This window comes from Mobula birostris, chromosome 1, assembly GCF_030028105.1.
Source record: "Mobula birostris isolate sMobBir1 chromosome 1, sMobBir1.hap1, whole genome shotgun sequence".
NCBI classification, from domain to species: Eukaryota; Metazoa; Chordata; class Chondrichthyes; order Myliobatiformes; family Myliobatidae; genus Mobula; species Mobula birostris.
Window position 1 is genome coordinate 93,167,995 of NC_092370.1, and position 27,085 is coordinate 93,195,079.

Here is a 27,085-nt window from a genome sequence, read left to right on the forward strand (position 1 = left end):
GTGATTTGCAATTTGGAGATCGTTTGGGTGTTATAGCACTCTGCAGTCTCTGAGAGGAGGCAGAGGCAGCACACGCGAACCTAGACAGAGATTGAAATATTGAGGCAATGCAGAAGGTAAGTGCTGGCTGTCTGCATTTTGATCGCTGGTGGGATCGTTCTGCTACAGAGGGGGAAGACTGCCTTTTGATCACTGATGGATTGCTTTGCTATGGAGAGGGGAGACTGCCTTTTGATCACTGATGGGATTGCTTTGCTATGGAGAGGGAAAGGCCTGTCGCTGGGCACGGAGAATGTTACCCAGTTTTTCTGCATTTTGGATATGGACTTGGGCTATAGAATTTTTTTCAGTCTCATAGGTTTTTATATTCTGTGTTTTTCACCTGTTCTTTCTAGTGTTTGTGTGTGCGGGGATGGGGAATTGATATGAGTGTTCTGTTTTTGTTTGTTTGTTTGTTTAACATCTAGTCCTACATAACATACCTGATCATCTGGTGAACCAGTGACTGCTGTGAAAGAGCAGCTGACAACTAGGGAAAGACCTTGTGACAGCATGGAAAGACAGCTGGCAGGAGGGAACGGACCCCACTAGGGCTTCCGTGGGCTAGCTACCCGCAGCAGCGGGACCCAGCACGCAAAAGTGCATGGGTCCACCCACCCTTGGCTACGAAAACTTGTAAGGAGAAGATACCCCCTGAGTCAGCGAGAGTGGGGGCGGAAGTAGACAACCCGGCAACTGATACAGTAACGGAACAGACAATGCATTGGATGATCAGCACACCTGAGGTTGCAACAGAGGCAGCAGGACACAAGCTCCAGAGTTGCATATGTGGCTGGGCAAAGGTTACTTCCACTATAGGCTGAAAATACATCAGGGCAGGAAAGGATGCCTGAAGAGGGGGCAACAGGGACCTCGCATCGACAGCTACTTTTTGAGAAGCAGGTCGAGTCAGTGGACTGAAGTTCAGCAGCAGGACAAAACCCAAAGTGTGCAGGACATCAATACCCCCGTCCCAGCGGAGGAAGAGCACGGCACAGGAGAGCAACCCGAACCCAGCCCATTACGACCTGCAATGGAAAAGAAGATCCAGGGGTGAAAGCCATTGATCAAGTGGCCAAAATCCTGCAAGAAGCCAATGTGGGAGGAGGTCAATACTGACCTCTCCAAAATCTTAGAGATGCTCAGAGGCACCACTATGAAGAAGTTGGAAAGAATGGGGGAATTAATCTATAGCTATGGAGCCGAACGTTTTGGAGTGCTAGAGAGGAGGAAAACTACATCGACGATCCCCACTAAGTCCAGGGGGCGGAAGGAAATAGATCGTCTAGTCAGAGATAGGAGGCAGCTGAAGAAACAATGGAGGAAGGCCACAGAGGAAGAGGAGGTAGGCATAAACCTGTTGCAAGCAGACATCCGGAGCAGGCTCGCGACACTGAGGAGACGCCACAAAGAGATCACCCTCCCACCTGACATGTCACCAATCCATCCACCGGAACACCAACTAGATATCAGCCCACCTAGATGGAGTGAGGTGGAGAAAATTGTGCATAGAGCAAGGTCTGTATCAGCCCCAGGTCTCAATGGAGTGCCATACAGGCTCTACAAAAATGTACCAGGTGTCCTGCGGTTCCTCTGGGGGCTCATGAAAGTGGTATGGCGTAAGCAGGAGATACCACCATCCTGGCAGAGAGCCGAAGGAATCCTGATCCCAAAGGAAAAGGGTTCATCAGAAATCAGTCAGTTCTGCCAGATTAGTCTCCTAAATGTCTAGGGCAAAATTCTCTTTAGTGTGGTGGCTCACAGGCTGTCAAGATATCTGCAAAGAAACCATCTGATTGATATCTCAATCCAGAAAGCAGGGATCTCGGGCTTCTCTGGCTGTCTGGAACACGCTTGCACCATCTGGCATCAGATCCAGGTCACCAAGAAGGAGGGCACTGATCTTCACATGGTGTTCCTGGACCTCGCCAATGCCTTCGGCTCAGTCCCTCGTAACCTCCTCTGGACTGCTTTCAACTTCTTCAGGGTCCCAGTGGCCCTCACACGCCTTGTTAAGGCCTACTTCCAGGACATGCAGCTATGTTTGACAACACAGTGTGGCAACATCTGGAAGTGGGAATCATGGTCGGTTGTACCATCTCCCCACTAGCCTTCACCATGATCATAGGTGATCATTAGAGTGTCTCGATGGGTGGTTGGAGGACAGCGCATAAGACCTGGCCTGAGGCTGCCGCCTATCAGAACATACATGGATGATCTCACAACACTCACCACGACCAAGGCTTATACTGTACGCCTGTTGAGAAAAGCTTCAAGAGAACATCGAGCAGGTTCAGCTGAATATCAAGCCAAGCAAGTCCAGAAGCACCTCTATCGTCAAGGGGAAGCTGGTAGACCAATGCTTCTACATGGGTGGTGAGACGATTCCAACAGTTTTCAAGAAGCCTGTGAAAAGCCTAGGTTGGTGGTATAACGCATCCCTCAAAGACACAGAGCAGGTAGATCAGCTCAGGAAGGATGCCTTCAGTGGCCTCGAGAGCATTGACAGATCCACACTCCCTGGCAAGTTGAAGCTCTGGTGTATGCAGTTTGGGCTCTTTCCACGCCTCACGTGGCCACTAACCCTGTATGAAGTTCCAATCTCAGAGGTGGAAAAGCTGGAGAGACTGATCAGCTCATACGTAAGGAAGTGGCTTGGTCTTCCCAGGTGCCTCAGCAGAATAGGACTCTACGGCAAAGGAGTCCTAGAGCTACCCATTTCCAGTCTTTCAGAGGAGTACAAGTGCGCCAAAGTAAGACTGGAGATGATGTTAACAGAGGTGAGTGATCCATTTGTAGCACAAACTGCCCACATCCTGGATACTGGGAGGAAATGGACTCCATCAGAAACAACCGAGCAAGCACAGGCAGCACTCAAGCACAGGGACATCGTGGGCTGAGTGCAGCAAGGGAGGAGCAGTCTTGGCCTTGGGGACAGTACACCAGCCTGGAACAAGGCTGCTCCATCTCAGAGACCCAGGCTCGTGACGCAGGAGATAGGTCGGCAGGAGGAGGTGGCAAGGTGCGCAAAGGCCGTTGCTCAGGCAAGGCAAGGGCAATGGATGAGATGGGAGGGACTGGAGAAAAGAAAGATCTCCTGGAAAGAGCTGTGGGAGATGGGGACATTCAGAGCGAGCTTCACCATCAGGGCTGCCTACAATGTCATGCCGTTTCCCATGAATCTGAGCCAGTGGTATGGAGAGGACCCCACAAGCTCCCTCTGCCTGACTTCAGCAACACGAAAACACATTCTGGTGGGCTGCAAGGCCAGCCTTACTCAAGGCTGATATACCTGGTGACACAACCAGGTGCTATGGTGTCTTGCAGCAGTGCTGGAAAGTTGGCAGATGAGCGTCAACGCTCTCCCTCCCCCTTCATCCCGCTGGCCATTAACAGCATTTGTCCGGGAAGGTGAGGGTCAAGCCAGACTCGACACATCCAGATCAGACACCGGGTGGCTAGGTGGGGCACGTGATTGGAAGGCGGTGGCAGACTTAGGCCAGAGGCTCTGCTTCCCAACTGAAATTGTGGAAACCAACCTCAGACCAGACCTTGTACTATGGTCGGCCTCACTGCATCTCGTTTACATCATTGAGCTTACAGTGCCCTGGGAGGATGCAGTGGAGGAGGCCTACGAGTGCAAGAAGCTGAGGTATGCTGAGCTTGCAGCCGATGCACAACAATGTGGCTGGAGAGCAAGAGTCTGACCGGTCGAAGTAGGCTGCAGAGGATTTGTAGCCACATTAACATCAAGGCTACTCCAGGAGTCGGGAGTGTGAGGGAAGACACACCGACAAGCAGTCAGAGACCTCTCCAGAGCTGCTGAAAAGGGTGGTCAGTGGCTCTGGATGAAGAGGAAGGATTCCATCTGGGCCCCCAAGTGAGTGAGAGGCATCTAGGGGGTAAGCCCAGGTTGCCGGGATTCACTGCTGAACCCTCCGGAGGTGTCATGGGCTTGAGGAAACACTGAGGAAAGAGGGCGCCCACTTGATAACCCAGAAGATGCCACCACTCACTTGGCCACCTCACAGAGTCTAGGCAGTATGTCTCAGGAGTGCAAATAAGAGATATTAACATCTCATCCTACATAACATACCTGTGTGGAGAGGAGGGATTTGGGGGTTGAAGATTGTGCTGCCGTTCTTTTCTTTCCTGGTTTCATGGCTATCTGGAGAAGAATTTCAGAGTTGTATACTTTGATAATAAATAAGCCTTTGAAATATATTGAAATAAATTTTGTGGTTGATGCGGCTTACATAGACTTTAGTGAGGACCTTGCCAAGGTTTCACATGGGAGACTGGTCCAAAATTTTTGAGCACAGGGATCCAGGACAAGTTGGAAAATTGGGTCCAGAATTGTCCTGGTAATAGGAAACAGATGGGAGAGGGTTGCTTTTGTGACTGGAAGCCTGTAACTGGTGGTAATTGTATTACTAGTATCAATGCTGGTCACCTTACCGTTTGTTATATGCATTACCTATTTGCACGTAAGTGTAGGAGGCATTATTAGTAGGTTTGCAGATGACATGAAAATTGGTAGTGACAAGAAGGGCCAAAAGGCCTGTTTCTGTGCTGTAGTTTCTATGGTGGTAAGGAGGATCATCATAGGCTACAAGATGATGTTGATCAGTTATTAAAATGGGCATATGGAATTTAATCCTGATAAATGCAAGGTAATGCATTTTGGGAGAACTAATAAGGTCAGAACATTTACAATGAATGGTACAGCCTTTGAGATCATTAAGGATCAGAGGAACCTCGGTGTACATATCCAAGTGCAGAGATAGCTAAGGTTGTCAAGAAGCGAATGGAATACTTGACCCTTTAGCTGAGGCATAGAACACAAAAGCTGATCAGTTATGATACTGCTTTGTAAAGTATTGGTTACACCACAGCTGGAGTACAGCATACAGTTTGGATTGCCACACCTATACTCATGTTACTCTACAGATGTACAGTTGAAAATATACGGACAATTTGCATTACTGCTTGGTATGGAAACCGCACTGCAGTGGACAGGAGGGCTCTACAATAGGTAGTCAAAACTACCCAACAACTACGCCTTCAAGGCCATTTACACAGAAAGGTGCCAGGAAAGGAACAATCACATCATGAAAGTTGTGGACTGTTTGCCCCACTCCCATCAGGAAAGAGGCAACATTGTAACTATGCCAGGACCACCAGACTCAAAAACAGTTACTGTCCCCAAGTAGTAAGGCTGATCAACACCTCCACCCACTAACTCAACCACTATTTTATTATTTCCTGTCAATCACTTTACGTACAGCCTAGCATCACTTTATGGACATACAATCAATCTATGTATAGAAGCTATCATCTGTATCACTATTTATTGAGGGTTTTAAATTATTATTGTGTCCTTTATCTTTTGAGTTTTTTTAAACTGCATCAGATCCAGAGTAACAACTATTTCATTTTCCTTTGATACTTATGTATAGGAAATTACATTAACGTGACACAGAGTCAACATGGCTTTATGAAAGAAATCATGTTTGACAAATTATTGAGATTTTTGAGGTTGTAACAAACAGAATAGATAAGGGTGAACCATTTGATTTTGTAAATTTAATCTTTAAGAGCACTTAGATAAGATGCCACACAACATTTGATCATTTGGGATTGGGTGATGAGCTGAGGCTTCAACGATGAACATAAAACAGAACAAAGGAATAATTGGGTAATTTTTGTGTTGGAAACCTTTTGATGGGTGAGGTGAGTTAGGAATAAACTCCATCACAGCTTCACAGCTGTTTTCTGTTATGTTTTGTAACTTTAAAACATCAAACTAATTCAAAGAAAGATGAAGGAGCCTGAAATGTGAGTCTGACTTCATGTTTAAGTGAGGCGTGCACTTATCACGTGGTAGCGTGATGGAATATGCAGTTCACGTGTTTATACATATAATCCATAATGAATTACAGGTCGACCTTCACTAATCTGGCATCATGGGGACCTGAGGAGTGCCAGATTAGTGAAAATGCCGAATTACAGAAGGATCACATTAAGCATAATCGGTGCCAGATTATCGAAGGAACTGGATTACAGGTAGTCGGATTAGTGAAGGTCGACCTGTATTTAAATGAACGCGAGCCCCTGCCACAACAGTAATACAATTTGTTTGGCCAGGCAGGTTTCTGCTTAGACATTGCAATTTTGTTCACACACACTTTCATTCCTGTCTGCTACTCAACTGTGTGTCTCTCTGCTGTTTTCATTGATACAGCAATTTCAACTGCTCTTTTAGATGTAAATTGTGCTTCAGTTAGAATTTTTTTTGTAATCTCTCAGTGCATGAAACATAGCAGACTCATCAACCTTCCCCGTGATTCAATCAATTTCATCTGGTTGAATCTTCTCTTAATAATTCCTTACTATCCTCCATTGATACTTTTCAAAATTGTGATTAAGTTATTTTCACAATCTTTTAAAAAATTTACCCCCACATACATTAGAGTAATTGGACTCTAATTACTCCATTCATTTTCTTTGTTGTGAAATGCTCTCAAACTCCATAACAGGAAATTGACTTGTACCTGTTATGATAACTCTGACTAAACAATGAACAGGTTGTCTCTAACATATAATACAAGTTATTAGTTTGATGTGGGAGACACAGTGTTGAGGGCCTGAAGAAAGCAAAGTATGCAGCTTATAAATTAAAGCATAAAATTTAGTCTGAATATTGAATTACCCCCTAATTTTATACTTAATACCAACAAGAATAGCATCTGTAACTACAACACGATGCATAAACTTCCTCATTTAGCAAATGAAATTTTTTTTTTAGAGGCAGACAGCCTATAGATGGAACCAGATGAGGAGTGGGTGACAAGCAAATGGAACCGGGGAGGGAACAGGAGGAAGGAATGGGATGGGAAAAATGAACAAAAGGAGAAGAAACCTAAGTGGACAGCTGTACGTGTGCGGGAGAACAGTGATGCTGTGGGCTTTCTGAAACTGGAGAATTTGGTGTTCATACTATTGGGTTGTAAGCTACTGAAGCAGAATATGTATGAAATATTGTTTTTCCATTCTGTGTTTGGCCTCTCCTTGGCAATGAAGTAGGCTGAGTACAGACAGGTCAGTGGGAATGGGTAGGAGAGTTAAGATGACATACACTCAAGATCGCCTAGTCTTCCAGAATCAGATTCAGATTTATTATCACAGACAACACACACAAAATGCTGGAGGTACTCAGCAGGCCAGACAGCAACTATGGAAAAGAGTGCAGTTAACGTTTTGGGCTGAGACCCTTCAACAGGACTGGAGAAAAAAAGATGAGGATTCAGAATAAGAAGGTGATAGGTGAAGCCGGGAGGGGGAGGGATGAAGTAAAGAGGTGGGAAGTTGATTGGTGAAAGAGATACAGGGCTGGAGACGGGGGAATCTGATGAGGGAGGGCAGAAGGCCATGGAAGAAGGAAAAGGGGGAGGAGCACCAGAGGGAGATGATGGGCAGGTAAAGAGATAAGGTAAGAGAGGGAATTGGGTAATGGTGAAGGTGGGGGAGCAGGGGAAAGACATTAACAGAAGTGTGAGAAATTGATGTTCATACCATCAGGTTGGAGGCTACCCAGAAAGAATATAAGGTGTTGCTCCTCCAACCTGAGTGTGGCCTCACCACAACAGTAGAAGAGGCCATGGGTTGACATGTCAGAATGGGAATGGGAAGTGGAATTAAAATGGGTGGCCACTGGGAGATCCCACTTTTTCTGCTGGACGGAGTGTAAGTGCTTGATAAAGTGGTCTCCCAATCTATGTCGGGTCACACCAATATAGAGGAGGCCACCCTGGGAGCACCAGATGCAGTAGATGACCCCCAACAGACTCAGAGGTGAAGTATTGCCTCACCTGGAAGAACTGTTTGGGGCCCTGAATGGTACTGAGGGAGGAGGTGTAGGGGCAGGTGTAGCACTTGTTCTGCGTGCAGGAAGAAGGACCAGGAGGGAGATCAGTGGGGAGGGATGAATGGACAAGGGAATCACATAGGGAGTGATTGCTGTGGAAAGCATAAAGTGGGGTGGGAGGAAAAGATGTGCTTGGTGGTGGGATCCCATTGGAGATGCGCAAGTTACAGAGAATTATGTGCTGGATGTGGAGGCTGGTGGGGTGATAGCTGAGGATAAGAGGAACCCTATTCCTAGTGGGTTGGCAGGATGATGGGGTGAGGGCAGATGTGTGTGAAATGAAAGAGATGCAGTTGAGGGCAGTGTTGATGATGGAGAAAGAGAAGCACCTTTCTTGGAAGAAGGAGGACATCTTCGTTTTGGAATGAAAAGCCTCATCCTGAGAGCAAAAGCGGTGAAGACAGAGGAACTGAGAGAAGGGGATGGTGTTTTTACAAGCAATCGGGTGAGATATAGTCCAGGTTGCTGTGAGAGTCAGTGAGTTTATAATAGACATCAATAGATAAGCTGACTCCAGAGATAGAGCCAAAGAGATTGAGAAAGAGGAGGGAGGTGTCAGAAATGGACCAGGTAAATTTGAAGTCAGGGTAGAAGTTGGAGGCAAAGTTGACTAAGTCGACGAGCTTTACACAGGTGCAGGAAGCAGCACCAATGAGGTCATCGATGTAGCGTAGGAATAGATGGGGGGATAGCAGCAGTGAAGGCTTGGAATATAGACTGTTTCACGTAGCTGACAAAAAGGCAGGCATAGCTGGGACCCATGTGAGCACCTGTAGCTGCACCTTTTGTTTGAAAGAAATGGGAAGACCAAAGGAGAAATTATTGAGAGTGAGGCCAAGTTCTCCCAGATGAGGAGAGTAGTGGTGGAAAGGAACTGATTGGGTCTGTTGTTTGTGATCAGATTTATTACCACTGATTTATATGACATGGCATTTGTTGTTTTGTAGTGCAAATACATACAATTACTATAAATTACAAAAGTAAATTACAACATAAATAAGTCTATGTTTGATACCTCCAATGTAGAGGAGGCCACAACCCTGTTTCACTATGGAGTACGTTAGTGACAATCTCAGCTAGAAGTTTGAAAGATAAACTATCAAAACTACACTTCATCTTCAAAAGTTCACCATTGCCAAAATCGGTTAAAAGATGCAAAACAGTTTCTAAAATTATTTTTTCTCATCACAAAAGCCAAGAATGCTGCCTTCAGGAATAGAACTAAGAATGTCACTATAGAATGCTAATGTGTAACCCTTCTCACTCCCGACACTAAACCCTCAAGTGCTGCCAGAAAATCCCTCCTCTGCCTGTCTATTTGAATACGCAGCTGCTTCAGCTATCCCTGATTGTGATTCAGGTGACCATTCCTCAAATTTCAGTTACCCAGAGCTGGACGAGAAGTTTTGCTTTGTCCTAGGGTAGTACTGCGAATCATGTCCACAAACCTGAAAACATGGCCCACTTTTACAATGTAAAAATGGCTCCATTTGGAAAATCAACTTTTTTTTTGCTGACAGACAAATCAGCAAAACGTATGAATGCAGAGCTGAAATTGACCTTAAGCAGTTCATTAAAGAAGGTTATTCAGAACATAGAAACAGGCCCATCAGCATAATGTCCATGCTAAAATGATGCCAATCTCAAACTAATCCCATCTGCCTGCAGATGGTCAGTATCCTTCCATTCCTGTCCTATTCATATGTCTGTCTAAATGCTTCTTAAATGCTCTTATACGTTCTGACATTTCCCATGGCAGCCCATTCCCAGCACCTAACAGTATCTGAAAAAAAAAACATAACTTGCCTCATAGTTCTCTTTAAACTTTCCCCTCACCTTAAAGCTGTGTCCTCTAGCATGTAACACTTCCACCCTGGGAAAAGACTAACTTCATCTATTCCTCTCATATTTGTGTATTCTATCAGATCATTCCTCAGCTTCTGATGCTCCAGAGTAAGTTTATCTAACCTCTCCAGATAGCTTGTAATCTCTGATCCAGACCACATTCTGCAGCCTCTCCAAAGCCATCACATCCTTCCTGTAAAGTGGTAACCAGAACTGCACAGAGTATTCCAAATGTGGCCGAAGCAAAGGTTTCTACAGCTGCTACATGACTTACTGACTTTGATACTTATGTACATTTCAATAGCACTTTAAAGAAAAGTTCTTCTCTCTTTGATATTTATTTGTTCCCAGATTTAATTATCCATATTATTTTGGGAAAGTGGGGTAAAATATTACCTTAGGGAGAAGAGAATGCAGAGTTAATGTTACAAGGGGTTCAGCCACAATCTTACTAAATGGCGAAAAAGGTTGGAAAGTCTGAGTGACCTACTCCTGCTTCATGTGATTCCATGTTGGTTTCTTCATAGTTTCAGTGCTACTAAGAACTTTGAGGATGCTAGAGTCTACATACTACCGAATATGGAGCAACAAACAATCTGCTGGAGAAACTCAGCAGGTCAAGTAGCATCTGTAAGAGGAAAGGAATTGTCAAAGTTTCGGTTTGAAACCTTGCATCAGGTCTATATCTCCTTCCATGGTCTCGTGTTAAATTTTGTTTGTTATCATTCCTATGAAGTACCTTGGAGTGCTTTACTGAATTAGAAGTGATAAATTATTACAAATTACTACAGATCGCTCATGTAATTTGTGGTATTTTCAGTTTTGGTGTATATAAATTTCACAAAACATTTTCCTGTGAAGTATAAAGAATACCTCTTGATAGGATATTCTTAATAGGAGGCACTAGATATATACAAATTCTCCAGGTGGTGGTTTCCATCATGTCCGATGATGACAGGAAACTTGTGCGGGAGAGTTTTTTGAAGTGGTTATGCCATTGTATTAGAACAGTTCCACTCTCTCAAACTCAGAAATCTGGGACAATTGGTTTGATCAAATGACACAGCTGGGGTCTTCGTTGATTGCAGTGAATTAACCTTATTTGTGCCTTGTCGTGCCCTTTGCTTTCCATGGAGCGTTGTAGAGTTGCCTTCCAGGCTGTTGGCTCTCACTATAGGTCTCATCCGCCCAGTCTGCTGGAGCTGACTTTGCATGCTAAGACAGGTATGTCCTCATCTCATAGGGGTATGAGGCTTCCATCTACCCGCACCCTCTTTATCCCACCTGTCGAAGTGGTGTACTGGATTGGGGCTACTGTCGCATGCAAACAGCTACTTGGAGCCATAGGTGAGAGTTGTGTGTCTGGTGGAGAACAAAGGTGAGCAAGCTGCCCCAGAATGGACACAAGAATCCCCTTCAGCGGAAGGGCTATCCCTCCCTGGACACCCCATCTTCCTTCATGTACTGAAAGGTAAATGGTTAGAAATTATTGAAAGACTGCACCAACTTGGGCCTTCATAGAACATAGAAAATCTACAGCACATTACAGGCCCTTTGGCCCACGATGTTGTGCCAACCATGTAACTTACTCTGGAAGTTGCCTAGAATTTCCCTACTGCATAGCCCTCTATTTTTCTAGGTTCCATGGACCTATCTAAGAGGCTCTTAAAAGACCCTATTGTATCTGCCTCTACCACTTTCGCTGGCAGTGCATTCCACGCACCCACCACTCTCTGTGTGAAAAACTTACCTCTGACATCCCCCTTGTACCTACTTCCAAGCAACTTAAAACTATGCCCCCTCGTGTTAAGCCATTTGTTAGCCTTCAACCAGTGTACAACTACAAAAAGAAAACAAATAATAATGAATAAATACGCAATAAATTTTGAGAACATGAGATTAAGCGTCCTTGAAAGTGAGTCCATAGGTTGTGGGAACATTTCAATGATGGGGCCAGTGAAGTGACCCATTTGGTGAAAGAGCCTGAAGGTTGAGGGGTAATAATTGTTCCTGAACCTGGTGGTGTGAGTCCTGAGGCTTCTGTACCTTCTTCCTTTTGGCAGCAGTGAAAAGAAATCATGTCCTGGGTGGTGGTGGTCCCTGATGATGGATGCTGCCTTCTTGCAACAATGCTTCATGTAGATGTGCTCAGTGGTGGGTGGGTTACCTATGTTGGACTATGCTGTATACATTACTTTATGAACAACATTGATAGATTTTTACCTAAATGGTCAAATTCAAAATGCAATATACTGACATTCACATCAATTGGCGAAATCTTACAGCACCTGCTGTGTATTACAGTGAAAGATTAATATCTAGGCAATGAAAAACCAGCATTGTTAAGCATGTTTATGCCATTAAAATGGCTTAGTAGTTCTAGTCATGAAAATTGATCCTAATCATATAGCAACAATTACCAGTAATACTTCCTCCTAACATTTATAAGGGACATTCATCTTTCCACGAGGTCTTCCGCAAACTGTGAGGCAAAATGAAGGTTGTTCTGCTTCTTCTGTTTGCCATTTGCCTCGGCATAAGTACAGGTAATTGTTTTTTTTAAAAATTTTGTCTTAAATTCAATGTCATTCTTGTCATGCTTAAGAATTTAAAAATCAATAATGTATTTCATAGCTTTTCAGGAATTCCCTCTTTTTCTCCAAAGGGGTTTACTTTTTCTCATTAATTTGTGAATTTAATATACTTTATACTTTATTATCCTTAATATAAGAATTGAAAGACTCCAAGTGTAACATTCTAACGTCTTAAAAACTTAGTAAACACCAGTGCTTCTGAATCTCTTGAGTCACTTCACTGTACATGTCAAATGCTAATATAAATATTCAATATTTGGAATTTAACATTTTACTCCTGGATTTATGACAGAAGGAGCTCTTTGGGGCTTGTTGAAGTAACACCATATAAAATATAAGATATATTTTATTAAATATTTTTTAGATAAACATGGATGTGTTTATGAGGACAAGACACAGGCACGAGCACTCGTGTCTTCTTTCACTAAAAATAGTGGAGCAAAATATATCCCATGATTTAAAACCCAGTTATCCGATCCATTAAAGACTTTGAGATTGAATTTCACTTCAAGTTCGAAAGTAGCAGAATTTATTTTTTAACCATGCTTTGTGCCTTTTATACAAAATGTAAACATGAACATTTAGTGAAATTTAGATAGTTTTAGATGTTTGCATTAAATTAACATGTACAATCAAATACCCACTTATTAAACTAAATTGGTTGATTAACCAATGTAACTGCAGCAGCAGTTTTGTATATTTTAATCCAAGACGTGATCTATTCTATTTCTTAGAGGTTGACAACAATCAGTTTATACTTCCCTACTTCTTTTCACTGAAAGTAATCAATCTGATTTGTCCTAACAATTCCCATTTCACTAAAATTAATAAATATTGTCCCCAAATTGCTAATCTAATTCTAAAGGACTACACTATGAAAATATAGGGAACATAAAACATAAATTGGTATACTAGGGTGGAGCAATTTTGAGTATCTTGAGTAAAGACTACTATATTATTCTGCTTTTACCTGTATAGTTTCTATTCTCCACTTCGCTTTCCTTGGTAAGTAAGATTATTTTTTACCATTTAAAAATATACATTTGAAGAAAGATGTTTTAGGAATGTATCCTACGAAATAAGCAAAAAAATCATCAACTATTTTGATCAGTATTTTGGCAGAAAGTACCTAGGTAAGAGAAGAGCCTAATACATCAGTGGCAAAATTCAAAGCCTGCTCCTCTGCCTGGGTACCTGTACCTCCTTCTGCAAATGGATCCTTGACACCTTCTCTGAGAGACCACAGTCAGTGCAGATCGGAAATAAAATCTCCTCCTCACTGACAATTAACATAGGTGCAACTCAATGATGTGTGCCTCGCCCACTGATTTACTTCCCCTACATCTATTACTGTGTGGCTAGGCAGAGCTCAAATGTGATTTATAAATCAGAATCAGAATCAGGTTTAATATCACTGGCATACCATATGTCATGAAACTCATTTTGTGGCAGCAGTACATTGCAATACGTAATAAAAACTATAAATCTCAATAAGTATATATTAGAAAATTCAATGAAATTAATTGTGCAAAAACAGAGGAAAAAATAGTGAGATAGTGTTCATGGATTTATTGCCCGTTATGAAATCTGATGGTGGAGGGGAAGAAACTGTTCCTGAAACATTGAGTACGTGTCTTCACGTTCCTGGGTGATGGGGGTCCTTAATGATGGATGTCATCTTTTTGAGGCATCACCTTTTAAAGGTATTAATGCTGGGGAGACTAGTGTCCATGATGGAGCTGGCTGAGTTTACAACTTCCTGCAGCTTTTTCCGATTCTGTGCATAGCCCTTCCATACCAGACAGCGATGCAACCAGTTAGAATGCTTCATTGGAAAGCGTTTTAACTTGTATCTTCACTGATGACACAACTATTGTTGGCAAAATCTCAGATGGTTATGAAGAAGCATACAGGAGTGAGACAGAGTGGCAGGTTGAGTGGTGTCAGACAACAACCACACATTCAACGTCAGTAAGACTAAGGAATTGATGATGGATTTCAGGAAGGGGAGATTGGGACAACACACAGGCAGTTCTCATTGAGGTTTCAGCTGTGGAAAGGTTATGCAGCTTTGAGATCCTGGGTCCCAACATCTCTGAAGATCTATGCTGGGCCTAACATATTGATACAATTATGAAGAAGGCATTGCAGCGGCTATATTTCATTAGGAGTTTGAGGTGACTTGGTATGTCACCAAAGACTCTGGAAAATTTCTACAGGTATACAGCAAGAGCATTCTCACTGGTTGCATCACCGTCTGGTATGGGGGCACCAATACACAAGATTGTAAGAGGCTTGAGAGGATTGTATGTTTAGCCATCATGGGCGCATGCCCACCAATGAGGACATCTTCAAAAGGTGATTTCTCAAGAAGGCAGTATCCATCATGAAGGGCTGTCACCATCCAGGACATGCACTCTTCCCATTACTGCCATCAGGAAAGATGTACAGGAGCCTGAAGACACTCAATGCTTTAGGAACAGCTTCTTCTCCTCTGCCATCAGCTATCTGAACAGACAATGAACCCATGAAAACTACTCCTCCAGTTTTTTTTTTTGCTCTGTAGGCTTTAATTATTTTATTTTTATATTTTTATTATATATAGTATACTTAATGTATGGCAGCATATAATATACTTATATAGTATACTTAATGTATCGCAACATATTCTGATTCTGAAAGTTTTCCAGCAACTGCTGGTCCACTCAAATAAAATTGTAAAAAGATGTTATCTGTAAGTTGCACAATCAGTAGAAAATGCAGTTTCTTCCCTGTCTAATTCAGGTTCTCCCAGTGACCCAAGAATAATGTTGTTTTTGCCTCAGAGATTTCCATTGGCTTTGTTTCAGGATCTCAAGAGCCTCAGTTCTGGAAACTGATCCAGAGAAATGTATTTCAGTTTCATCATGGGAAATATAAATTAAATCAAATATTTCTGGAATTCATAAAACTCATATTAGTAATGATAATCATAGGTCTGAATAAAAGCTCAATCCATTCTTAAATGGAAATTTGTCAAACTTATCTGGTCTGTCTGTATGCAATTCCAGACTCACTAATATGGTTGGCTATAAGCTAGTTTTCTCAGTTCTGCAGCAACAGGGATGGACAAAAGCTGGCAGTAACTTTGGTATACTTCCATATTTCATATCAGATGAACTTCTTGCCAAAGGATTGCTCTCACATAATTCTTGACAGCTAAGCACAGTTTGACTGAGACCCAAAAACAACCCATTGCCCTTTGCTCTTCACCCTTCACCACAGGTTGGGGGGGAGGGGCTGAGAAAAATTTCTAACTTCTATAGAGTGTTGGGAAAGAAGATATCAATGATAAGATATTGGGAGCAAATGAATTCATATTTGTCCAATCCAAATGGGAAAAGGGCTAATAGTTTAAAAATTTTTACATAACAGTTGTATTAATTTTCACTGACGATTTAGTTCAAAAGTCTGAGAAAAGTCTAAGGTTGAAAAAACTGTTATCTGGCTAACATGAAAATAAAATTAAAATTCCAGTTGTTGGAACTGAAAACTGATAATTTTGGAAACACTCAGCAGGCCAGGCAGTATCTGTGGGAAGAGAAATGGAATTCATATTTTAGATTGAACATCATTAGTTTAAAGTGGGTGTTACTGATGAACAGCTTCTGTCACTCTGTTAGTCTGGATTAGTTTCAGATTAAAAATCCTTCATCAGAAGAGCCAATTGTGCTAATCTAGAGTAACACACAGAACTGAAGGTGTTGATATAAAATATTTGAGGCTCCAATAAAGGGTCTTTGACCTTAAATGTTGGGGGAGAGTGGTATACCCGTGATCAACCATTTTGGCCATTTGGAAGAGCAATCAATCCTTCAGCTCTATACCCAAAGTTCTGCAATTCTCTTCACCCTCAGATATTTTTCTAATTCATTTTTGAATCTTCACACTCAAATCTTTTAAGAAATGAAATGCAGATCATGACTACATGTTACTTGAATAGATTTTAACTTTCGCCTCCCTGACTCTTTTCCTAATCACCATAAATTGTGTGCTTTGGATGTCTACCCTTTTGTGTAACTACCACTCCCCAAAACATATAACACATTGAGAGCACTGCAATGCAGTTTAGATTGTTCTAGGCCTCTAATCTGTTCCGGAAAACCTTCACATGGACCTTTTGTCTACTATGTTTGGGGCTCTCGATGTGCTTTCTTTTACTTTAGTAGAGACAAGGTGATAATTTTTGTGGAATACCTATGCCCTGCTCATAATGGCCATCCTGAGCTTCTGGTCAATGCAATTTCAACTTCCCTTCCTATTCCTACACTGACCTACCTTCTCCAGTGTGAGGGTGAGGCCAAGTGCAAACTAAAGGAACAGCTCCTCATACTCTCCTGGAATGAACACTGAATGTTCCAGTTCCAGGTAATGCACACTCTGTGCTCTTATCTCCTTCCGATCCACACAGGTTGTCTCTCCCCTTTCTTTCTGAAACCTCCTCCCCAAAACCCTATTTAATTCTATTCCCCCAACCCCTCCCCACCACTGGTTCCATCGGCACATCATCTCTCCTTGAACTGTTTCTGCTTCATAAACTTCTGATCTACCAGTTTCCAGCATCTGTTCCTTTATGCCTCTACTTATCACATCTCCATCTTCTGTCTCTACTTCTCCCCTGTTTTCAACTGGTGCTCTTTTTTCGTTTATCCTTATCTGTTTCTACCTTTCATTCACCAGTAACTGTCTCCCACCTCCATCCTTCTCCCTCCCCTACCTGGCTCCATTGGTCTGTCATTTCGATCTTCACTTGGTTCCACCTAGCACCTGCCAGACCCTTCCTCTCCTCTTTATACTTTCGGTCCTCATGCAGGATCTTGATAAAACAATGCTGACCTGCATTCATGGATGCTGTTTAACTGGCTAAGTTCTTCCAGTGATTAGTTCTTTGTTCCAGATTGCAGCATCTGCAATATCCACTATTGTCTCTTTATAAGGCTTGATTAAAGCCGATAACAGAAAAGTTATGAAATTATGCAAGGAAGAAAAAGTATTTTGGAGATGGAAGAATTTTACAATGCGTTTCAAGTTGTCTATATTAATACCATTTGCAGTTGCTGGCTTAGAATGCTACTACTGTAAGGATGCATCAAGCAATGAAGACTGCAATAGAAATCCAGTTCAAACTTGCAGTAGTAATGAAGACAGATGCTCCGTATCTAAAGTCACAATAAATTTATGTAAGTTTACATTATTTATTATTTAACAAAAGCATTATTAAGGATGTGATGTGAAAATTATTCCTTGATATGCTATTCTTGTACATAGTGATATTTGTTGTGCAGTATATTCAGACTGTTTTATAACTAGAGCATAGTACTGTATATCAAAAGTTCATAGATTGTCGGAAGATGGGCAAACAATGCACCCACACCAAAATTTATGGGATTCTGTTTCCATCAACATTACCTTCACCTCTACCAGCTGTACCATTCATAATAAAGGGTTTTTAAATCCAATTGTTAGTAAATTGGATCATTAACCCCTGATTTTGTGCACAGGAACTGCCCTTAGAGCACTGGGATGATGACCACAGGGAATTTACGTATTGAGTGGAATTTCACGTGGGTGAGGACATTAACACACATGCAGTGATTGACCACTGGAAGTTTAAGAGCAGACAGGACAAAATGTCAGTGAGCACATAAGACTGATTTAATGTCAGCATAGTTGCAGGTCAACTTCATTTATAAAAATCCACCAGTTTCTTCTCCAGACTCAATGCCTCTCGGGAGGCATGGTCACGTCGTGGTCAGTGTAACACTATGACAGTGCCAGCAACCTAGGTTCCATTCTGCTGCTGTCAGTAAGAAGATTGTATGTTCTCCCCTTGACTGCAAGTGTTTCCTCCAAGTGGTCCGGTTTTCTCCCAACTTCCAAAGATGTACAGGTTAGGGTTAGTAAGTCGTGGGCATGCTGCATTGGTACTGGAAGCATGGCAACACTTGTGGATTGTGCCCAGCACATCCTTGGACTGTGATGGCCATTGATGCAAACTACCCATTTCACTGTATGTTTTGATGTGACGTACACGTGGCAAATAAAGCTAATTTTTAGCTTTCACTGGAGCTAACCATTCAAAATATTGGCCACCAGTGTTGCAGCCATAGTCATAGAATACTACAGCACTGAAACAGGCCACTTGGCACATCTAGTCGTGCCAAATTACTAATCTGCCTGGTCCCATTGATCTGCACCCGGACCATAGCCCTCCATACCCTTCCATCAACATATGTATTCAAAAGTTTCATAAGTGTTGAAGTCAAATCTGCAGGCACCACATCTGGCAGAACGTTCCACACTCTCACCACCCTATGAGTGAAGCTGCCCCTCATGTTCACCTTAAACATTTCACCTTTCACTCTTAACCCATGAGCCCTAGTTCGAGTCCCACCAAACCTCAGAGGAAAAAGCTTGCTTTTCTACCTTTCCCTATAGCTCAGGTCCTCAAGTCCTGGCAACATATTTGTAAATTTTCTCTGCACTCCATCTTATTTACATCTTTCCTCTAGGTAGGTGACCAAAATTACACACAATATTCCCAATTAGACCTCACCAATGCCTTCTACAACTTCAACGCAACATCTCAACTTCTGTATTCAATACTTTGATTTATGAAGACCAATGTGCCAAAAGCTCTCTCCACAACCCAATCTACCTGTGACACAACCATGCAAGTCCTTGCAAAGTGCAACACCTCACATTTATCAACACTAAATTTAATCTGCCAATTTTCTGCTCATTTTTCCAGCTGATCCGGATCCCATTGCAAGTTTTGATAGCCTTCCTCGATGTCCACTACACCCCAAACTTGGTGTCATCTGCAAAGTTGCTGATCCAGTTTACTACATTATCATCCAGATCATTGATATAGATAACAAACAACAATGGATGCGGCACCAATCCCTCTGGCACATCACTAGTCACAGCCCTCCAATCAGAGAGACAACCATCTACTACCACTCTTCGGCTTTTCCAGCAAAATCAATGTCTAATCCAATTTACTACATTATCCAGAATGCCAAATGATTGAACCTTCTTGCCCAACCTCCCATGCAGAACGTTGTCAAAGCTTTGCTAAAATCCATATAGTCTACATATTCTGCCTTGTCTTTCCTGGAAACTTCCTCTAAAAAAAAACTCTCTAAGGTTGGTTAGACACAAACTAGCAGCACAAAGCCATGTTGACTATGCCTAATCAGTCCCTGATCCTGTCCAAATACTTATATATCGGGTCCCTTAAAATATTTTCCCACTACTGACGTCAGGCCCACCAGCCTATAATTCCCTGGCTTATTCTTAAATCTTTCTTAAACAACAGAATATTAGTTATACTCTAATCCTCCAGCATGTCACCATAGAAAAAGACATTTTAGTCATGGGCGACTTCAACATGCACGTCGATTGGGAAAATCAGGTTGGAAATGGATATCAAGAGAGTGAGTTTGTTGAATGCCTATGAGATGGCTTTTTGGAGCAGTTTGTCATTGAGCCTACGAGGGGATCAGCCATACTGGATTGGGTGTTATGTAATGAACCAGAGGTGATTAGGGAGCTTAAGATAAAAGAAACCTCAGAAGGTAGTGATCGCAATATGTTTGAGTTCAACTTGAAATTTGATAGAGAGAAAATAAAGTCTGACGTAGCAGTATTTCTGACGTAGTGAAGGAAATTACAGTGGTATGAGAGAGGAGTCGGCCAAAGTAAATTGGAAGGAGATGCTGGCAGGGATGACAGCAGGAAACAAAGAGTAGGGATTAACGGGTCTGCTTCAGAATGGCAGGCGGTGACTAGTGGGGTACTGCAAGGCTCGGTGCTGGGACCGCAGCTATTTACAATATACATTAATGATTTAGATGAAGGGATTAAAAGTTACATTAATAAATTTGCAGATGACACAAAGCTGGGTGGCAGTGTGAAATGTGCGGAGGATGTTGAGATAATGCAGGATGACTTGGACAGGTTGGGTGAGCGGGCAGATGCAGTTTAATGTGGATAAATGTGAGGTTGTCGACTTTGATGGCAAGAACAGGAAGGCAGATTACTACTTGAATGGTGTCAAGTTAGGAACAGGGGAAAGTCAACGAGATCTTGGTGTCCTTGTTCATCAGTCACTGAAAGTAAGTATGCAGGTACAGCAGGCAGTGAAGAAAGCTAATGGCATGTTGGCCTTCATAACAAGGGGAGTTGAGTATAGGAGCAAAGAGTTCCTTCTGCAGTTGTACAGGGCCCTGGTGAGACCACACCTGGAGTACTGTGTGCAGTTTTGGTCTCCAAATTTGAGGAAGGACATTCTAGCTATTGAGGAAGTGCAGCGTAGGTTCACGAGGTTAATTCCTGGGATGGCGGGACTGTCATATGTTGAAAGATTGGAGCAACTGGACTTGTATACATTGGAATTTAGAAGGATGAGAGGGGATCTGATTGAAACATATAAGATTATTAAGGGATTGGACATGCTAGAGGCAGGAAACATGTTCCTGATGTTGGGGGAGTCCAGAACCAAGGGGTAGGCCATTTAGAACAGAGTTGAGGAAAAATTTTTTCACCCAGGGAGTTGTGGATCTGTGGAATGCTCTGCCTCAGAAGGCAGTGGAGGCCAATTCTCTGGATGCTTTCAAGAAAGAGTTAGATAGAGCTCATAATGATAGTGGAGTCAAGGGATATGGGGAGAAGGCAGGAACGGGGTACTGATTGTGGATGATCAGCCATGATCACAGTGAATGGCAGTGCTGGCTTGAAGGGCTGAATGGCCTACTCCTGCACCTATTGTCTGTTGTCTATTATTGACAGCAGAGCAGCAACAGCATGAGTTTCTGGGAAAAATGAGGAAGGTGCAGGATAGATATATTCCAAAAATGAAGAAATAGTCAAATGGCAAAAGAGTATAACCGTGGCCAAGGGAAGTTAAAGTTAATGTAAAAACAAAAGAGAGGGCATACAACAAAGCAAAAATTAGTGGGAAAACAAAGGATTGGGAAGCTTTTAAAAACCTACAGAGAGCAAGTAAAAGAATCACTAGGAGGGACAAGATGAAATATGAAAGTAAGCTAGCAAACAATGCCAAAGTGGAGAATAAAAGCTTTTCCAAGTATTTAAAAAATAAAGGACGAGAGTGGATGTAGAACTGCTAGAAAATGAGGCTGGAGAAATACAGATGAACTAAATGAGTATTTTGCATCATTCTTCACTGTGGAAGACACTAGCAGTGTGCCAGATGTTGAAGGGTGTGAGGGAAGAGAAGTGAGTACAGTTGCTATTACAAGGGAGAAGGTGGTCAAAAAGCTGAAAGACCGAAGGGTACATAAGTCACTGTACCAGATGAACTGTACCCTGGGGTTCTGAAAGAGGTAGCGGTTGAGATTGTGGAGTATGTAGTAATGATCTTTCAAAAACTCTGGGACTCTGGCATGTTGCCAGAGGACTGGAAAATTGCAAAAATCACTCCACTCTTTAAGAAAGGAGGAAGGCTACAGAAAGGCAATTATAGACCAGTTAGCCTGACCTCAGTGATTGGGCAGATGTTGGAGTCATTTGTTAAGGATGAGGTTATGGAGTACTTGGTGACACGGGACAAGATAGGACGAAGTTGGCATGGTTTCCTTAAGCTTGCCTGATGAACCTGTTGGAATTCTTTGAGGAGATTACACATAGCATAGATGAAGGGGTTGCAGTGGATGTTGCATATTTGGACTTTTTGAAGGCCTTTGGCAAGGTGCCACACATGTGGCTGCTTACCAAGTTAAGAGGCCATGGTAGCATCTTACAGGAAATATACTAGCATTAATAGAGCATTGGCTGATTGGCAGGAGGCAAAAAGTGGGAATAAAGAGGGCCTTTTCTGGTTGGTTGCCAATGACTAGTGGTGTTCCACAGAGGTCAGTGTTGGGACCACTTAAATGTTATATGTCAATGATTTGGATGATGGAATTGAACCACTTAAATGTTATATGTCAATGATTTGGATGATGGAATTGTCACCAAGTTTACGGATGATACGAAGATAGGTGGAGGGACAGATAATGCTGAGGAAATAGGTAGGCTACAGAAGGATTTAGATTAGGAGAATGGGCAAGAGAGTGGCAAATGAAATACAATCCTGTAAAGTGCATGCTCACACACTTTGGTAGTAGAAATAAATATACAGATTATTTTTTAAATGGGGAGAAAATCCAAAAATCTGAGATGCAAAGGGACTTGGGAGTCCTTGTGCAGAACACCCTAAAGGCTAACTTGCAGGTAGAGTTGGTGGTGAGGAAGGCAAATGCAATGTTAGCATTCATTTCAAGAGGTCTAGAATACAAGAGTAGGGATGTGATGCTGAGGCTTTATAAGGCACTAGTGAGGCCTCCCCTTGAGTATTGTGAACAATTTTGGGCTCCTCATCTACAAACGTAAGAAAAGATATGCTGGCATTGGAGTGGGTCCAGAGGAGGTTCACAAAGATGATTCCAGGAATGAAAGGGTTATCGTATGAGGAACGTTTGATTGCTCTGGGTCTGTATTCACTGGAATTTAGGAGGATTAAAGGGGATCTCATTGAAACCTTTTAAATATTGAAAGGCCTAGACAGAGTAGATTTGGTAAGGATGTTTCCCATGGTGGGGGAGTCTAGGACAAGAGGACACTACATCAGGATAGAGGGGCATCCATTTAAAACAGAGATGTGGAGAAATTACTTTAGCCAGAGGATGGTGAATGTGTGGAATTTATTACCACAGGCAGCTGTGAAGGCCAGGTTGTTGGGTGTATTTAAGGCAGAGCTTGATAGGATCTTGGACATGACATCAAGGTTAACAGGGAGAAGGCAGAGAATAGGGCTGAAAAGGGGGAAAAAGGATTAGCCATGATTGAATAGCAGAGCAGACTCAATGGGTCAAATGGCCTAATTCTGCTCCTATGTCTTATGGTCTTATTTTAAGTAGCTCTGCTAGGACCTCTGCAATTTCTGCACTAGCTTCCACAGGGTCTGAGGGGACAGTTTGTCAGGCCTTGGGGATTTATCCACTCTAATTTGCCTCAAGACAGCAAACACACTCTTCTCTGTAATCTGTATATGGACCATGACCTCACTGGTTCTTTGACTTTGTATAAATACAGATGTTAGAAACCATTTTAGACTCCTCCCCACTCCCCTCCCATCTCTTTCGGGTTGCCATCTAATGAAAAGCAAAGCTGATGTGACCAGACACTTAAATCCCCAAAATGGTCGGTTAATCCTGAATTGGAATTCTAGCTTTTTTTAAAGGAACTATGGCGTTTAGACTTTTGCTTGAATGTGTGGTTGAAGAAATGAAGAAGATCCACATCTGTGCAGAGTAATAAGTTTATAAAATCTAAGCAATAGATTCTATTTATACAACATGAAATCTTTTTAAATATATGGTTTTATCTCTTCAATCATTTTAAATTTAAATGACAGCTGAATTGATGAAACTCCCATCCTTCCGAGAACATAAGCAGATATAAGTTGTATGCTTCCTTAAGCTTCTCAATACTGCTCAAAAGATCCTTGTTGATCTTGCAATCTGCATTCTTGCATTCCCATTCATTTCTTAGATCCCTTGATTTCCCAAGTGTCCAAGTTTTATTAAAATTCAGCATTGGACATATTGAATGCCCAAGATAGCCAGTGGTAGAGAATTCTAACGACTCATAAGCTTCTACAGAGATTTCTCAAGCAACGCACACAAACCCAGCAAGTCAGGCAGCATCTATGAAAATGAATAAATAGTCAACATTTTGGGCTGAAAAGGAAGGGGGAAGATGACAGAATAAAAATGTGGGAGAAGGGGAAGGAGGAAGAAGGTGATAGGTAAACCCAAGAAATGTAAAGAGCTGGAGAAAAAGAAATCTGAGAGGAGAGGAGAGTGGACCATAGGAGAAAGAGTAGGAGGAGGGGACCTCAGGGGGAGGTGATAGGCAGATGAGAAGAGTTAAGGGGCTAGAATGGGAAATAGAAGAGGGCAGGTGGAGGGAATTTTTTTTAACTGGAAGGATATATCAATATTCATGCCATCAGGTTGCAGGCTACCCAGATGGAATATGAAGGGTTGCTCTTCCACCCTGAGGGTGGCCTCATCATGGCACAAGAGAAATCCATAGACAGACATGTTGGAATGGAAATGGGAATTAAAGTATTTGGCTACCAGGAAGTTTCACTTTTAGTGGGTGGAGCAGAGGTGCTTGATGAAGTAGTCCCCCATTTTATGACAGGTCCCACCAATGTAGAGGAGGCCGCATTGGGAGCACTGAACACAGTAGACAACACCAGCAGATCTGCAGGTGAAGTGTTGCTTTGCCTGGAAGGGTTGTTTGGAGCCCTGAAAGGAGATAAGGGAGGAGGTGAATGGGCAGGTGTAGCACTTTGGCCAATTGCAGGGATAAGTGCTGGAAGGGAAGCTAGTGGGTAGGGGCGAATGGACAAGGGAATCATAGAGCGAGCAATCCCTGTGGAAAGTAGAGAGAGGGTGGGTAAATTTATGTTTGGTGGTAGTACCCCTTTGGAGATGGCAGAAGTTGCGGAGAATGATATATTGGATGCAGAAGCCCATGAGGTGGTAGATAAGGACATGTAGAACTCCATCGCTGCTAAGACAGCAGGAAGATGGGGGTGAGCGTAGGTATTCAGGAAATGGAGGAAATAAGGGTGAGGGCAGCATCGATAGTAGAAGAAGGGAATTTCTCAGAGATTTCTCATCATTTCTATCCTTTTTGCCCAACCTCAGACCAAATCTCAATTAGCTTTTAGGTAATACATGAAAGTACCTTTGATTTATTTCTACTTCTCTGCCCATTCCTGTGCACAATATTCAGAATGCTTTTGATTATTCTTCCAGTAGTAAGATTAAGATCACCAAGGGTCTGTCAGAATCGTAAGTGCAAATCAGTTTCCTGCGGTTCTATTTACTCCGAGTTTTGGAAGGTCCATCTGCAGGAAAACTTATTGAATCCACACCTTTGATTAAAATGTTGTCATTACTGATTCAAAATCTTTTTATCTCCTCTTGACCCATTATAGTTGGGACACAGACAACTGTCTTGACGAAAGGCTGCACTGAAAATTCACTGTGCACGGGAAACATTGATGTCTTATTCGTCAATACTGGAGTTAAATGCTGTGATTCAAATTTATGTAATGTGAATGGTTCAATTAATTTCTCTGCAAGCAAACTGCTGCTTATGGCCTCTGCAAGTTTTCTTTACTTCATCTATAAGCTTACAAATTAAGTTGAATAATGCATCATCTGCTTGAGGAGACCTGGTGATATATATTATTAATTTTACTTAAATGGAAGCTGTAATTGGGGCCAATATAGGCAATAATATTCATAAGTTTTGATTTCTCTATCACCAAAATTAATTTTTAATATTCTAGCTTTATAGTCATGTTGTTACTTATAAACTGTAATGAACTCACTTTGGGCAGAATGTTACCACAAGTTCCAAGATACCACCTATCAGAAAGGAAAAACATCACAATTATTTCATCAAATTAAAGAAACCCAGGTGCAAAGTGAACACTCGCAGTACTTATTAAAAGATATATTTTATAACAGTCAAAACCATGATCAGTATAAAGCAACTTAAAACTATTGGTCAGGACTTAAGTTTAAAATATATTAAGAAATCTTAAAGCCTTATTTTAAGCACATGGACAATTTTGTTATGAAGTTACCAGGTATATCACTGATATTATTATGATATTGTATTCAATGCCAAGAAAATATTTTAAAAATAACTCACTCTAATCTGCAATATTACCAGTACATGTTCAATATTCTATCTATTAATTTGTGATTCAATGTTTTAAGAGAACACATTTTCATATCTAAATGGAGTGTGCTTGATGTAATCAATGAAATGAATGGATTAGGAAGGCACTGATCATTGCAACATGGAAGCTGGTGGCTAATGAAGATGATGTGATGAACATGTACCTATCTGTTAAAAACTCCCTTCATTTCCCTGCTGCTCTCTACCTTAAAGATGTTCCTTTAGCCTTACCATTTTGACCCTTATTTCAATTATTTGTCCTAATAACACTTGATGTAAATCAATATAAAATTTTGTTTAATAAAGCCCCTCCGAAAAGCCTCGATATCTTCTGTCTTATGATTATTCATAATAAATACAAGCTGCTGTTATTGTAACTATAAATGATTTGAGGGGTTTTGCCCACTGTCAATAACATAGTAGAGAAAAGAAGAAAAAGAACATTTTGTGTTTTCCAACAAATAAAATCACATGCAAGAAGAAACTTACCAGATGGTTGCTGCGCCCACTCCTGATGAGCCAAAGCCGAAACCTCCCCACTCTAACACTGGCCTTTGCTCTTGCATCCCGTTCACTGATCAGACACAGTTCAAACTGTAAAAACTGCTGCAAAGCACTGCTTTACAATGCATTCCACCCACCCACTTAACTGGTCAGTTTCTGACCAGAATATTCAACAAAGGACAAAGTACTAACAAGGTGCGATGAAAATATTAAATGCATATTGAACAGACAGTCTTCTCTCTTGAATTGGACACCAAACAATAAACTAGCTACATTAAATTACATGAAGATGTTTACCAGTCTGTGGCCTCCTGCGCAGGTTCTCCCCAGGTTAGGGCAGGGTTCTGTTCCTGTGAACATT

The 27,085-nt window shown here is 42.0% G+C and overlaps 1 long non-coding RNA gene across 1 annotated transcript; it reads left to right on the forward strand.

The window, feature by feature from the left end:
• On the forward strand, nt 1–26,535 carry LOC140198332 (uncharacterized). The gene is made up of 4 exons (XR_011886162.1): nt 1–116; nt 12,261–12,357; nt 17,499–17,624; nt 25,466–26,535. It is a non-coding gene; the product is annotated as an uncharacterized lncRNA (long non-coding RNA).
• The last annotated feature ends 550 nt before the right edge of the window (nt 26,536–27,085 follow it).